Here is a 12,027-nt window from a genome sequence, read left to right on the forward strand (position 1 = left end):
TCATATGTCACAAGACGATACGAGCCCCTTGGAGTTTAAAAGTGAAGACGGTTATTTTTCTGTGTTTCTTTTTCGGTGGAATTGCGACCGTACTATTAAGAGGGGGTCCGCTTCGAAAAGGTTTGGGTGTAATTAACATGTACACACTTTCATTTGCATCCACATTCCTTTCCCGCTTCAACGGAGTTTCCCTTATGTGTCGTCCACACAGGAACCGAAGGCCCCAAGCAGTAATACTGCTCTAGCAAGCGGTAGTACCACCTATAAGCGATAGTACCGCTCTGGGCATGCGATATTGCCGCCTACACACGGTAGTACCCTTGTCTAGTACCGCGTGTACTAGCGCTGCCTCTAGGGGTCTCGACTTTTTGCGCCGGACTCCGCGATAGTGGGATGGTAATGCAAAGTGGTAGTACCACCCATCACTATGGCTCCACTTCCGCCCCCTTTCTGGACCCTTCGCACTCTCAGCGGAGGTAGGGTTGCAATGGGGCGAGGCACTACCGCTTGTAAGCGATAGTATCACTCTCTCAAGCGTTAGTATAGCTTTAGCGGTACTGCATCCATCCCGAGTCTCTGCCTTGCCCCTGTGAGCTCCTATGATGTAATCACAGCGCTAGTACCGCCGGGGCGAGCACTAGTACCACTCCAGCGGCACTATCGCCTCGTGGTTTCGTGTCATTGCACATCACGACATGCACTGCCGCCCAAGTAGTAGTATCTCTCTCATGAGTGGTAGTACAACTTGTGTGTAGGCTCAGAGGTGGATACCGGTTGAATCTTCCCCCAACTATAAAAGGGTGTCCTCTTCCCCAAGAAGACTACCTCTTCCTTCCCCAAGCTCCATTTTTCCTCCAAGCTCCATTTTCGCCCGATCTCTTTCCCTACCCAACAAAACTTTTTCATTCTCTAGGGTTTGGTTGAGAGGGAACCGATCTACACTTCCACCAAGAGAAATTTGATCCCCCCACTAATCCCTTGGAGATCTTGTTACTCTTGGATGTTTGAACACCCTAGACGGTTGAGGTCACCTCGAAACCACAATCCAGTATGGTGAAGCTTCGTGGTGGTGCTGGGAGCCTTCAATTAAGTTGTGGAGATTGCCCCAACCTTGTTTGGAAAGGTTTGGTCACTACCTTCAAGGGCACAATTAGTGGAATCACATCATTTCACATTGTGTGAGGGTGTGAGGAGAATACGGTGTCCCTAGTGGCCTCTTGGGAGCATTGTGCTTCCACACTACTACAACGGACATGTACTTACCCTCAAAGTGAAGGAACTTCGGTAAGACATCCTCGTCTCCATCGACTCCACTTGTGGTTACGTCTTGCCTTTACTTTGCGCAAGCTATATTTGTGTTGTATCCTTTACTTGCTAGCTTGTTGTTGTTGTTATTGCTAGCATCATATAGGTTGTTCACCTAGTTGCATATCTGGACAACATATTTGTTGCTAAACCTAATTTCTTAAGAAAAAATAAAAACCGGTAGTTGCCTATTCACACACCCCCCTCTAGTCAAATATATCGATCCTTTCAGGTCCAATGTGGAGACATACAAACACAAGAAGGCGAAGACTGGATCAATGCAGATCCTCCGAAGATAAAGACTAATCGAATCCTGTGAGATTGCACACACCACATGCCATCCAACTACGTCAGACGCAGCGCCTAAAAGGAGGCTTGGCGGAGAAACCTTTTTCCGTCTTGATGGTGACATTACCGCTCGCCTTCCTGATCGGGACACAAACCCTAAATAGACTAACAAATACTCTAAAAATGAAGCAGGAGCCCCCTTGTCCGTGAGCGGCAAAATACACCGCGCCTCTAGGTCCTAAGGCCACATGAGATGAGACAGATCGGTAGCGCCGTCGGCGGGAGGCGTGAAAACCCTAGATGCATGGGGTCGCTTGAGAGGGAAGGATAAAACCGTTTGAATAGGAGAGTAGGTTGTTGGTTACAACATCTCCAACTAGAATCATCAAAATGAACGCCTCTAAACATCGACATATATGTTCAAACATGTGCCCATACATTAGGCTGGGCGGAGGCCATCCTGGCGTGTCCCTCTAAATCTTTTATTTCAAATAATGCAAGGGTAAATCACGAATGAAATTTAATAAAGTACCCCCTCCGTTTCTAAATATAAGTATTTTTTAGAGATTTCACTAGAAGACTACATACGAATGTATATAGACATATTTTAAAGTGTTGATTCATTCCTTTTACTTCATATGTAGACCCTTAGTGAAATCTCTTAAAAGACTTATATTTAGGAACGGAGGGAGTATGGCATATTACATGCAAAGTACCCTAAATTAAACTAAACTAATTCGAAATTAAGAAGTTGGTTATGACCTTGTAAGCATGGCCTATGATGCCACTCGGAGCGTCGTCGACTTTTTCGCCGTTGTCATTGTTTCATCGTCGTTCGGGTTGCGACGATGGAGTACTCGCGCTTCACTCGATGCACATCCACCTTCATATTGCAACCATCATTTTTTGCCGCCTTGCGTCCCGACTGCTCCTCCTTCTGGCGAAGTGCAAACTTTGACTTGACGAAACCAAGGTGGAGAAGGTCTTGGTTGATGTGTCATTGGTCTCGTTGATAGTCTTCGACCATTCCAGGCCCACGCTGTCGCTAGCTCCTCGTTGGCGAGGGCCTAGGGCGGCACCACCTGGCTCTTGACGAAGGAGGTCGAGTGACGCTTTCATCCATCAAGGGCCCAGGGCGGCACCACCTGGCTCTTGACAAAGCAGGTCGATTGCCGCATTGCATCGGTGAGGGCTTGGGATCACCGGGACAAGGAGGAAGATGTGTTGCATTACCCACTTCTGTTGAGGTAGTACTTAAGGAGGCTACACGACTACAACGGGATGACGACTCGCCCTTCTCAACGGAGGTCAGGCTCCGCTTGGTGCCCAACTAGCGACGTTGCACCGACAGGGGGCTCCTCCTTAATGCATCCTCTAGTTTGGACGTCTTGATTCCATGGCGAGGACGATGATGTCTAGCCTGAGGCTTCGAGAATGGACGCGACAAACATGGCCAAGAGTTGCTCCTCCTCCTCCACGGTCCAAGGCATCGGAGACGACGACGCCTTCTCGTGTGGTGGAAAAGTACATACTTCCTAGACACATAGGGTGGTGGAAACAGAAATGCAAAACATGTCCAAGAATGAAATATGTTTCGGATTTTAAAAATTATTCATAAATTTGGGGAGAACATGATATCTAGAAATAGATTTTTAAAAATGTTCCCAAATTCCATAAATATTCATGAATTTGAAAAATATCCTTAATTTCAAAAAATATTCACATATTTGAAAATTGCTCCCATATTCCAAAAACAAGAAGGAAAAAAGAATAGAAGAAAATAGAAAATAGAAATAAAAATAGAAAAGTAAAGAGAAAAATCACACAAGACAAATGGAATCCACTTCGGGAAGGTTCAAGAACCGGCAACTCCTAGTTGACCCTTCATGCGCCAACTAAGGCAGGTGGAGCTCACATCCGCCAAATCATGGGCCGCTCATGTGGCGAGCGCTCAACTCGCCCGCCTGACATTCGCTCGCTCGCGGCTCTTTTGTACGATTGCAGTCGACCAATTGGCTGATCAATTGTTGACTTTAATAAGAAAGAAGAACAATATAAATTATAAATTATAAATAAAAAAATCATGGATTTTAAAAAAGATCGAGCAATTTTTATGAAGTCAATCAAATTTTAAAAAAAGTTCATTTAAATTTTAAAAAAGTTCTTCAATTTTGAAAAGAAGATCACTGATTTTGAAAAAAGTTTATTGATTTTGAAAAAAAAGTTCACCAATTTTAGAAAAATGATTCACCGACTTTTGAAGAAAGTTTACCGATTTTGGGAAAATGTTCATCAAATGTGAAAAAAGTTCACCGATTTTGGAAAAACTTCATCAAATATGAAAAGAGTTCGTCAAGTTTAAAAAATAGTTCACCGATTTTGGGAAAAAATTCATCTAACTTGGAAAAAGAATCATCAAATTTCAAAAAAGTTCAAAATTTTAAAAACAGTTCATCGTTTTAAACAAGAAAAGAACAAATTAGATGAACTCTTTTCAAACCGTTGAACCAGGTCAAAGAAAAAATAGAAAAATGGTTATACCAGGTTAAAGAAAAAAAAGAAAAAATAATAGGGAAAAAGGAAGAAAGGAGGAAACAGCGGGGGAAAGCGACCCCTCACCCCGCGTGTAGGTCACCTCTCGTTTCTTCCTTTGACTCATCCTACATGGGCCGGCCTAGCGCAGGCACGTGCCCGTTTACAAAATTGCATTACAACGAACGCATGTGGCGTTAAATAGGTTTTGCCTCCAGAACCTTTTGAAAACTAAAAGGAGAGACTTGAGAGAGCAACTATTTAGCGAACGCTCCCTCGCGAGCCTTTCAGCGATCGCTCCTGCGCGGCACCACTTGACGCGTCTTCAGTCGCCGCCGCGTGTCGTGCTCTGAGCGTTTTCTTTGAATTTTGTTTTTTTTATAAATTTGCACTCGTTTTCTCTTTTTTGAGTGGTTTTTTCCGATTTTTTTTGGTGTTATGGTTTTTCAACGGACTTTCCTAATTTTCGGATCAAAAAAAATATTTTTTTCATGAAAAAACGCGTTTTCTTTTTCTTTAAGCGAAAAAACTCGTTTTCAGTTTTTTTTGCGAGAGGCATGATTTTGCTTCAGCAAGAGACACGGTTTTGCCTTCACGAGAGGCACGGCCATGCCTCTTGAAAAGAAAAGAAACGCGTTTTTATTTTTTGCGAGAGGCACGGTTTTGCTTTGACGAAAGGCATGGTTTTGCCTTCGCGAGAGGCACACCCGTATCATTCGGAAAGGAAAAAAACACGTTTTCTAATTTTTTTTTACTAGAGGCACAGTTTTGCTTCCGCGAAAGGCACGGTTTTGCCTTCGTGAGAGGCACGCCCGTGCCTCTTACGAAAGGAAAAAAACCTGTGTGTTTTTTTTTGCGAGAAACACAGTTTTGCTCTCTTTTTTTGCTTCCGCGAGAGGCACACCCGAAAAGGAAAAAACGTGTTTTTTGCTCACTTTTTTTTCCGCGAGAGGCACGTTTTTTGCTTACGCGAGAGGCACGGTTTTGCCTTCGCGGGAGGCACAGGTCGTGCCTTTCGGAAAGGGAAAAAACCACGTTTTCTGTTTTTTATTCTATCGCGTGAGGCACGGTTTTTTTGTCTAGTTTTTTCTTTCGTTTCTTTTCATGAAAAAAAATCATCAAAACCTATCAACATGAGATCTAGTTTTAAAGATTTCGACGCGAGAAAGCCAACGATGAAAACAGTTCGAAATTTAAACGCATGATTTAAGAGATAAAACGTTTTGAAAAAACGGATCTACGAAAAAAAGAAAACTTTCAGGTTGCGACAAGTGACACGCATGCAGTACGCCACTTGTCATAACCTGTGAAGATGGAAATTGTCGTTGAAAGGTGTATTCGCTAGATTTCGACGACTTGGAGAAAGAAAAATCGATCGCAGTTCTACTTCACCCGATGCGACACAAAGTGAATAAGTGGGCAGGCCCGGAAAATAAAGGACGCGCCGAGCGAGAAATAGGATTCAACTCAAAGAAAAAAAAAACGCGAGAAATAGGATCGGCCATAAAAGCCCCTGGCCAGTTCATCTGCCGCCATCGCATTTTCTAGGGTTTTTCTCCGCCTCGATCGCTCCTCCGCCACCTCGGCTGTCCGTCGTCTTCTCACGTGCCGACGTGCGCGTGCGAGAAGCCACAGGATCGGAGCAAAATGGTCAGACCCTAACACCGTTTCGTCTCTGTGCTCTCTAATCGGTAGTGAACATTTGTCTTATGGCGCTTTATTCTGCAATGGCCTCTTCTTGTTCGGTTAGCCCATTTTTTCTGAAGTCCGTAATTTGCATTGCCCGTGGCTTGATGCGATCGGTTGCTTATTTTTTATTTGAGGCTTTAGAGCACACCTTCGTCTTTAACCTACGGTGGCATTCTTCTTGAGACAAATCTTCCTGTCATTTTGATCTGCTTGTAGAGTGAAGTGCGGCCATTCCTGTCAACGCGATACATCGATCGGCGACCTCCTTGTGTAGGCATTTTGTACACATGGTTCTTGTGATGAGATGTTATTTATGTGCTCTCGCACCATCATAGCCATTTTTAATTCCAAAAGTGAATTGTGTGGTAGTACTTGACTAGCCAATGGATCTTTCTAAAAAAAAGGACTAGTCACTGCAGTTTTGCAATTCACAATTTTGTTTTTCTAGGCGGTTATATCAATGGAGTAGCCACATAGTGGTTATGCAGTTCTAAATACCCTGGTTGTCGAGTTTAAGTTATGACGGATTTAAGTTGGATGAGTCTGAGATTATTTTTGGTTGTCCATGCCAATGGGCACTGTTTTTTTTTTTCTCTGAAATTTCCATTGCTCTAGTAATTTGCTAAAGGAATTTACCCAATTAGGATGTTTTGATGATTCAATAGCCAGTTTCGTTTAGATTATGTATTATTTGTGTGACTCTTGCATGCTATCGGAAATACTCCCTCCGTTTCTAAATATAAGTCTTTGTAGAGATTTCACTAGTGGACTACATATGGATGTATATAGACATATTTTAGGGTATACATTCAATCATTTTGCTCCGTATGTAGACATCTAGTGAAATTGCTTAAAAGACTTATATTTAGAAACGGATGGAGTAATATACTACTGCCCTAGAGGTGAAGCTTACATCATTTGTGAAGCTACCGCCCATTCTGCTGTTCAATCTTTGGTATGGTTTGTAGGAGTAGGATTAAGGTATCAAGTTTTTTTTCTTCAGTTATTACTTATTAGCTAGATTGTTCTGCTTGTGCTGATTGTTTTGTATGACATTGAGTCACATGAGTAACTTGATAGTCCACACATATATAGAATAAATTTGTAAATAAATCACTGGGTATACATGTTCTTTTCTTTCTGTCGACAGGCGAGGGGTCTGAAGAAGCATGTGAAGACGCTCAATGCCCCTAAGCATTGGATGGTTGAAAAGCTTGGTGGAGCATTTGTAAGTACATTTGATAGCTATAATATGATGTCCGAACTTTAGAGAGTAACGGGATACACACGTGCTATATTTTCTCAGTACTTATGATAATTTCTTTTGAGCAGGCACCCAAGCCTTCTTCTGGTCCCCACAAAGCTAGGGAGTGCTTGCCACTGATCCTTATGCTCAGAAACAGGCTGAAGTATGCTCTGACCTATCATGAAGTTGTTTCAATCATGATGCAAAGACATATAATGGTTGATGGGAAGGTTAGGACTGACAAGACATATCCCGCTGGATTCATGGGTAATTTTTCTTGCTTGGTTGTGATTGATCCAGATTCTAAATACACACTAGTAATTCATTTCTTGTTTATGAGATGTTGCAGACTCTGTTATTAATTTACTCTGTCCTGCAGATGTTGTGTCAATTCCGAAGACTGGGGAGAACTTCCACCTTCTTTACGACACAAGGGTCGCTTCCGTCTCCACAGCATCAAGGATGAGGAGGCTAAGGTAAGCATATGTACGATCATCAAGAATATTAGTTGTTCTTGCTTTGTATGCTTCTATGTGATATGGTATTTATACATCTGTTTGTATGCTTTGTGATATGCTAAATTCAGCACCGTAATTAGTCATGTTGTTTGTTCAGTATGTTTCTTGGATGTAACTAGCTAGATTGTTACAAGCCCAATTAATTGCAAAAAAAGTCATACAAGACTTATATATGAATTAAGTTGCTTACATAAAGCCCCTTGTCGTTTTGATTTTTTTGGTTACTTACTGGTACTATTTTCTGTCCATATGCGGTTACATCTATATTTTGCTCAGGTTGTTTTCTGTTTTACTTTTCAAAAATAAACTCACTAACGGTAATAAAAAAACATATTCCTAATGATGGTTATCTTGTGGTTTGAGAATTATATCACTTTTTTGGGGAACTGTTTTCTGTTATTGAGGTTGCAATCTGTTCTGCAGTTCAAGCTCTGCAAGGTCAGGACTGTGCAATGTGGACAGAAGGGTGTCCCTTCTCTCAACACCTACGACGGCCGCAACATCCTCCACCCTGACCCTGCCATCAGACCCAACGACACCATCAAGATTGACCTGGAGACCAATAAGATTGTGGATTTCATCAAATTTGACGTCGGCAATTTCGTGATGGTGACCGGAGGTAGGAACACCGGGTACGTCGGGGTGATCAAGAGCAGGGAGAAGCACCAGGGCAGCTTCGAGACAATCCACGTCGAGGATGCCCTCGGCCATCAGTTTGCCACCCGGCTGGCCAACGTCTTCACCATTGGCAAGGAGAGGAAGGTGTGGGTCTCTCTTCCCAAGGGCAAGGGCATCAAGCTCATACTAGTAGAAAACAGGGCTATCGTTCGGCCCTGGCCAACCCATTAGTCCCGGTTCTTGGGGGTATTAGACCCGGTTCGTGAGCCCAGGGGGCCGCCCGGGGCCTCGTGGGCATTGGTCCCGGTTCGTGTGGAACCATTTGTCCCGGTTCGAGCCACGAACCGGGACCAACGGGCTTGCTGCTGGCCCACAACCTTTAGTCCCGATTCATGCCACGAACCGGGACAAATAACTTGCCTACATACATACCCACCGCCGCGGCAGAGCACTCCACAGTGCTCTGTTTTTGTCGAGCCGGCGAGGGGAGGGCATTTGGGTGCTCTAGTTCACCTCCTATGCACATGAGGTGTTCGATGAAATGCCCGAGCCACACTAGTTAAGCTTTCTCCTCTCGAAACTCAACCTCCGAGCTCCATTTTCAACGAGACTTGTCTAGATTTAGTGGTCCGTCACGCCCCGTCCTCGCCCCATCTTCACCGCCGTCGATCGCCCACGCCGATCTCGTCGCCGGCACCACCGTGGTGAGCCAATTGTTCTTATCTTCTTTCTGAAAGAAAAAAAATTCTGACTTCAGATAGATACTTGTCTAATTTTCTTACTTTTATTATTCCTTGTTATTATATAGTGCGATGGTTTTGGTATCCGCCCCCGTCGGCCCTCGTCCTGTCTATGATTCACATGTGGTATATATTATCTTTTCATAACTATTTGGTTCATTTATTGTTTATGACAATTATGATGACCAACGTGACATATATTTTTAATCTAGAAGGTATGTGAACCGGAAATTCCAACCCACCTAGAAATGCTTCTCGAGAAGTTAACTTTGGTTGAAAAAGAAAACAAATACTTGAAGGAAAAATTGAAAATAATTGAAGATAAGAATATGGAAATGGAGTTGCATGTTGCCGAGGTCATTGACGATCGCAAGATGAAGATCGATGTGATGCGGTTGAAGATGGATGCAATGCGCTTGAAGATTAGGAATATTAGAAAATATGCCATTGATAAAGAGGCTTGATATCATTATGCTGTTGGGTCAATTGTTACCTTACTTCCGATTTTGATTGCGTTTGTTGTTGCATTTAAATGTTTTACATAGTTGTATGTTGTTTTATGAGAGAACTTTATGTATTTATTTTTTAATAATAACATTTAATCATTATTGTGCTTTGGTTTTAATGTGATGATGAACTTGTATTAATTTGGCCATTTCTCTATTCATTTTGTTCTGCAATGTTTTTTGATATATACTTAATTTCATAATAGAGATGAACCGACAATGGATGTACGGTGACCGACGCACTTTGGAGTACATTACGAACCGGGACTAATGCCCGAGTCAAAAAGGGTTGTAAATTGATGATGTGGCTTTGAATGGTGCATTTTGAACACAAAAAAACTATGGAGTTCAAATAAGTTCAAAAAAATGAAATCCCTTTGTAACAAACGAGTTTCCGTATGAAACCCTGATACTTTGAAAGAGATTGTCCGTCTTGTACATGAAGTGCATCCAGTTTTTGCCGTAACCCTCTCAACTTTCTCGCACATGCTATATGGGTGAAATGATGATACCATGCCAACTTGGAACCTTTTCAGAGTTCATTTCAAATGCTTTTCAATTTCATGATCTTGTAGCTCAAAATAATCAGTAAATGCATGGAAAATAACAAATGAAGTCAGAAAGGGTTGTAAATTGATGATGTGGCTTTGAATGGTGCATTTTAAACACAAAAAACTATGGAGTTCAAATAAGTTCAAAAAAATGAAATCCCTTTGTAACAGACGAGTTTCCGTATGAAACCGTGATACTTCGAAAGACATTGTCCGTTTTGTACACGAAGTGCATCGAGTTTTTGCCGTAACCCTCTCAACTTTCTCGCACATGCTATGTGGGTGAAATGATGATACCATGCCAACTTGGAACCTTTTCAGAGTTCATTTCAAATGCTTTTCAATTTCATGGTCTTATAGCTCAAAATAATCAGTAAATGCATGAAAAATAACTAATTAAGTCAGAAAGGGTTGTAAATAGATGATGTGACTTTGAATGGTGCATTTTAAACCCAGAAAAACTATGGAGTTCAAATAAGTTCAAAAAAATGAAATCCCTTTGTAACAGACGAGTTTCCGTATGAAACCCTGATACTTCGAAAGAGATTGTTCGTTTTGTACATGAAGTGCATCGAGTTTTTGCCGTAACCCTCTCAACTTTCTCGCACATGCTATGTGGGTGAAATGATGATACCATGCCAACTTGGAACCTTTTCAGAGTTCATTTCAAATGCTTTTCAATTTCATGGTCTTGTAGCTCATAATAATCAGTAAATGCATGAAAAATAACAAATGAAGTCAGAAAGGGTTGTAAATTGATGATCTGGCTTTGAATGGTGCATTTTGAACATAGAAAAACTATGGAGTTCAAATAAGTTCAAAAAAATGAAATCCCTTTGTAACAGACGAGTTTCCGTATGAAACCCTGATACTTCAAAAGAGATTGTCCGTTTTGTACACGAAGTGCATCCATTTTTTGCCGTAACCCTCTCAACTTTCTCGCACATGCTATTTGGGTGAAATGATGATACCATGCCAACTTAGAACCTTTTCAGAGTTCATTTGAAATGCTTTTCAATTTCATGGTCTTATAGCTCAAAATAATCAACAAATGGATGAAAAATAACAAATGAAGTCAGAAAGGGTTGTAAATTGATGGTGTGGCTTTGAATGGTGCATTTTGGCCACAGAAAAACTATGGAGTTCAAATAAGTTCAAAAAAATGAAATCCCTTTGTAAGAGATGAGTTTCCGTATGAAACCCTAATACTTTGAAAGAGATTGTCCGTTTTGTACACGAAGTGCATCCAGTTTTTGCCGTAACCCTCTCAACTTTCTCGCACATGCTATGTGGGTGAAATGATGATACCATGCCAACTTGGAACCTTTTCAGAGTTCATTTCAAATGCTTTTCAATTTCATGGTCTTATAGCTCAAAATAATCACTAAATGCATGAAAAATAACAAATGAAGTTAGAAAGGGTTGTAAATTGATGATGTGGCTTTGAATGGTGCATTTTGAACACAAAAAACTATGGAGTTCAAATAAGTTCAAAAAAATGAAATCCCTTTGTAACAGACGAGTTTCCGTATGAAACCGTAATACTTCGAAAGAGATTGTCCGTTTTGTACACGAAGTGCATCCAGTTTTTGCCGTAACGCTCTCAACTTTCTCGCACATGCTATGTGGGTGAAATGATGATACCATGCCAACTTGGAACCTTTTGAGAGTTCATTTCAAATGCTTTTCAATTTCATGGTCTTATAGCTCAAAATAATCATTAAATGCATGAAAAAAACAAATGAAGTCAGAAAGGGTTGTAAATTGATGATGTGGCTTTGAATGGTGCATTTTGAACACAGAAAACTATGGAGTTCAAATAAGTTCAAAAAAATGAAATCCCTTTGTAACACACGAGTTTCCGGGACTAAAGATCGAGCGAAACCACGTGGCGTGACGGGCAAACACGTGGCGTGCCGCATATGTTATTAGTCCCGGTTCAGGACAAAATCCGGGACTAAAGATCTAGCGAAACCACATGGCGTGCTACGCAAACACGTGGCATGCCGCATATGTTATTAGTCCCGGTTTTAG

General features: G+C 41.7%; 1 pseudogene; it reads left to right on the top strand.

Annotated features, from left to right (window-relative positions):
- Window positions 1-7,000: 7,000 nt before the first annotated feature.
- The window catches only part of LOC123399639, a 35,664-nt pseudogene continuing 30,637 nt past the window's right edge, over window positions 7,001-12,027 (top strand).

Source organism: Hordeum vulgare, chromosome 1H (assembly GCF_904849725.1).
Source record: "Hordeum vulgare subsp. vulgare chromosome 1H, MorexV3_pseudomolecules_assembly, whole genome shotgun sequence".
In the NCBI taxonomy this organism is placed as follows: domain Eukaryota; kingdom Viridiplantae; phylum Streptophyta; class Magnoliopsida; order Poales; family Poaceae; genus Hordeum; species Hordeum vulgare.